This window comes from Monodon monoceros, unplaced genomic scaffold, assembly GCF_005190385.1.
Source record: "Monodon monoceros isolate NGI ecotype Baffin Bay Population unplaced genomic scaffold, NGI_Narwhal_1 Super_Scaffold_18, whole genome shotgun sequence".
NCBI classification, from domain to species: Eukaryota; Metazoa; Chordata; class Mammalia; order Artiodactyla; family Monodontidae; genus Monodon; species Monodon monoceros.
In genome coordinates, this window is record NW_021703774.1 from 65,327,181 (window position 1) to 65,330,921 (window position 3,741).

Genomic DNA, 3,741 nt, shown 5'->3' on the forward strand with positions numbered 1-3,741 from the left:
GGGGGCCCGAGACCGAAAGCAAGGCTGCGAGGAGCGGGTGGGCGCGCGCCTGGCCATGGCCGGCGAGGAGAGGCGCCGGTGGGGGCCGGCGGCAGGGGCTGGCAAGACGCGGCCCGGCTCCGTGCGGGGCCAGGGGTGGGCGAGGGCGCCAGCGCGGCGGAGCCAGGCGCCTCGTCTGGCCTTGCTCCCCGTCGGCCGCCGCGCGCCCGCTCCGTCGCTCACCCACACGGCCGCGCGCCTGGCGCGGAGCACCGCGTCCCGCCAAGGGCACCGGGCTTCGCGTCGCGTCGCGTCGGGTCCCAGCCAGCCGAGCGGCCACGCGCACGCCCAGGCCCGCCGTCAGGATGGCCGAGCGGTCTAAGGCGCTGCGTTCAGGTCGCAGTCTCCCCTGGAGGCGTGGGTTCGAATCCCACTCCTGACAAGCCAGCCTTTTGGCCCGCCCTATGGCGGCGCTTTACTGCCTTCCAGTCCGTTCGCGCCTTGCACTCTTGCCGCCTCTCCAAACTGCGGCCCGGACATCCACGCCTCTCCGACGCGGGACCTTCTCAGCCACGGCCGCGGGCCTGGCAGAAACGGCCCGCTAGGAACCCTCCGGCCACGGGCTTTCCGGACAAACGCCCTCCCCGCCAGCTCCTACGCCCCCTCCTACCTGCACCCACACACCAGGAAGCCCTTCAGTCCTTCGCAGCACATCTTTCCTCACCTGCTGCCGGCTGCTGCTGCTGCTGCTGGTCGGCCGGCCTGCCTGCCTGCCTTCGCCCCTCCCCCCCACGCCCTCTGCCCCGCTCCACCCCGCCCCCACCGCCACACGCAGAACGGCCGCGCGTGGAAAGCCCTCCACGCCTCGCCCGCCCTCCGACTTCTGCCTGCTGAACAGCGGACTCGTTCTCACAGCCTTTCTTCCACTTCCGCCAGCAGCAGCTCTCCCTCCTTCCAACATCCTGTCCTTCCCGCCAGCCCCAACGGCCCGCCTGCCCATTCCATTCCCTCCACAGCCACAGCGAGGTGGCCGCCGACAGCGTCTTGCCGGCCTGCGGTGCGTGCCCTCGGTGCTTTTTCGCCTTGGGACCCTGGCCGGACCACACCTGCCTGCCTGCCTGCCTGCCTGCCTGCCTGCGTCGGAGCCGGGCGGCGGCTGAGAGGAACGCCGGTGCTCAGCCGCAGCGGCCGCGCCTCGCCTGCCCTGACTGGGATTCGGGCGCGGGCCAGGCCGGTTCGCCTCCTGGCTTCCTCTGGCGACACCGACAGTCACGCGGCTCCGTGGACGGCAGAGAAAGCGCAGGACGGGCCGAGCCCGCCTGCGTCCCTCCATCCATCGGTGCTTCCGACCGCCTCGCGCCGTGGGGTCGCCAGAGTGCCCGGAGCCTCTCATTCAGGTGGCCCGTCGGCCTCCTGCTCAAATGGAGCACATGCCCACGGGGCGAGCAGTGACCAGGGTCCGGCGGTTGGCGGCGAGCGCCGCTGGGGCAGCGTTGGGCGCCGCTGGGGCAGCGGCGGGCACCGGCGGCCATCGGTGCATGGGTGGTTCAGTGGTAGAATTCTCGCCTGCCACGCGGGAGGCCCGGGTTCGATTCCCGGCCCATGCAGACGCAGCGTCCCCTTTTGGTTCCCGCAGCCCCAAAGCGGAGCTGGGTTTCCCAGCTGCCACACTCAAGGCACCGGTCCTGCAACAGCTCGCTCACCACCGCACCTTCCGGCCCCTGTCCTTCCCACGCAGACGCCCCCACCCCACACACACCCGGGAGCCAGGCCTCCGGGACCTGACACCTCGCGGGCTCAGCCACTCTTTCGCCCAGACCCCTTCCTTGTCCTTGTTCTCTTCCTGACCCCGACCCCGCTTGTGTCCCGCTTGTCACTAGTAAGGAACACCCCACACTGGCACCCGCACAGCCCAACCTCGTCACCTTTCGCCACGTGTCCAAGCTCTCTGCCTCACTCTGCCCCCACTCCGAAAATTATACTATCTTTGCACAACCAGGAGCAAGCAAGTTGCCACCTCTGGGAGCGATACAGCCCATTTTCCTAGAGAGTCCCAGAAGCGCTCACTTGCACGAAGAGTTCCAAAGAAGTCCACACTATCATCGCAGACTACACTCTAGATTCATGTTTTGACCCTCGACAGAAATACGTTTCCGACACCGGCCCGCTCCTCCACCGCTACTGCCACCAGCACCATCGGCACGACAAACACCACCCCCTCCTCTAAACCTCTGCTCCCACCAACAGCATCAGCCCTCGGGACAGCACCCCCAGCACCACCACCTCAGCCTCCTGCCTACTCCCACAAACACCCCCCTCCCACCTCCTGTCTCGCCACTTTCCCCCCCGCCCCCCGATCCTTTCCAAATCCTGCGTTGTCAAGGATCCTGCCCTTGCCTCTGTCCCGTTGCCCTCTTTTTTTCCCCTTCGTCGTCTTCTCCTTTTCGTAGCAGTATGGTTGGTTTAAACATTGTGTTACTTTCAGGTGTACAGCAAAGTGATTCAGTTATATGTCCTTTTCCAGGTTATTTTCCATTATACGTTATCACGACACATGAATACAGTTCCCTGTGCTGTACGGTAAATCCGTGTTGCTTATGTGCTTTACGTATAGTTATTTCCTCTCTGTTAATCGCAGCTCCGGATTTCCCCCTGCCCTACACTTTCCCCTTGGGTAACAAACAGTGTGTTTTCTATGTCTGTGTGTCTGCTTCTCTTTGGCACGTACATTCGTTTGTAGTACGGTTTAGATTCCACATATCTTTGTGCTTCTCTGCCTGACTTACGTCGCTAAGTGTAATATACTCTACGTCCCTCCTTCTGGGTGCAAATGGCAATATCTCACTCTTTTGTATGGCTGAGTAATATTCCACAGTACATATATACCACGTCTTCCTGTGCCAGCCATCGGTTGATGGGCACTTGGGTTTTGCCCATGTCTTGGCTGTGGCCCGTAGTGCTGCTGTGAACATGGGGGCGCATGCGTCTCTTCAAATGACAGTTTCTCTCCTCTGCCGATGTGTACCCACGATGGGGATTGCTGGATCGTATGAGAGCTCATATTTCACCTATTTCTTTACTGTGTTGTTTTTATTTGTGCATTTAATATTTACTCATTTACTTACTTACTTATAAGAACTACTAGCTGTAATTTTGGAAGAAAAGTTGATTAACAATATTGAGTTAGTTTCAGGTGCACAGCAAAGCGGATACTGTTTTCCATGTCTAATATTGTTTCGGATTGCTTTCCATGATAGCTTACTACAGGATACTGTATATCATTCCCTGTGTTATACTGGAAATCCTTGTTGCTTATGTCTTTTATATGAAGTCCGGTGTATCTGTTCATCGCGGCTCCTAATTTATGTCTGCACCCCTGCCTTTCTCCTCGGGTAACCATCAGTGTGTTTTCTCCGTCTGTGAATCTGTTTCTCTTTTGCACATACATTCTTTTCTATTTTGTTTTAGATTCCACGTATCTTTGTGCTTCTCTGTCAGACTTACTTCACTAAGTGTAATAATCTCTAGGACCGTCCTTATTGTGGCAAATGGCAATATTTCATTCTCTGAAATGGCTGAGTAATACTCCACAGTACATATACACCACATCTTTTTCTGTCAGCCAACTGCTGATGGGCACATGGGTTTTTTTCTGTGTCTTGGCTGTGGCACGTAGCGCAGCTACAAACACGGGGGTGCATGGACCTCTCCAAAAAACAGTTTTTCTCTTTGGCGGATGTGTACCCACGACGGGGATTGCTG

The 3,741-nt window shown here is 59.0% G+C and overlaps 2 non-coding genes across 2 annotated transcripts; both read left to right on the top strand.

Moving 5' to 3' along the window:
- The first annotated feature begins 338 nt into the window (after positions 1-338).
- TRNAL-CAG lies at positions 339-421 on the top strand. Its single transcript has one exon. It is a non-coding gene; the product is annotated as a tRNA-Leu (tRNA).
- Positions 422-1,515: 1,094 nt separating this feature from the next.
- On the top strand, positions 1,516-1,586 carry TRNAG-GCC. Its single transcript has one exon. It is a non-coding gene; the product is annotated as a tRNA-Gly (tRNA).
- Positions 1,587-3,741: the final 2,155 nt, after the last annotated feature.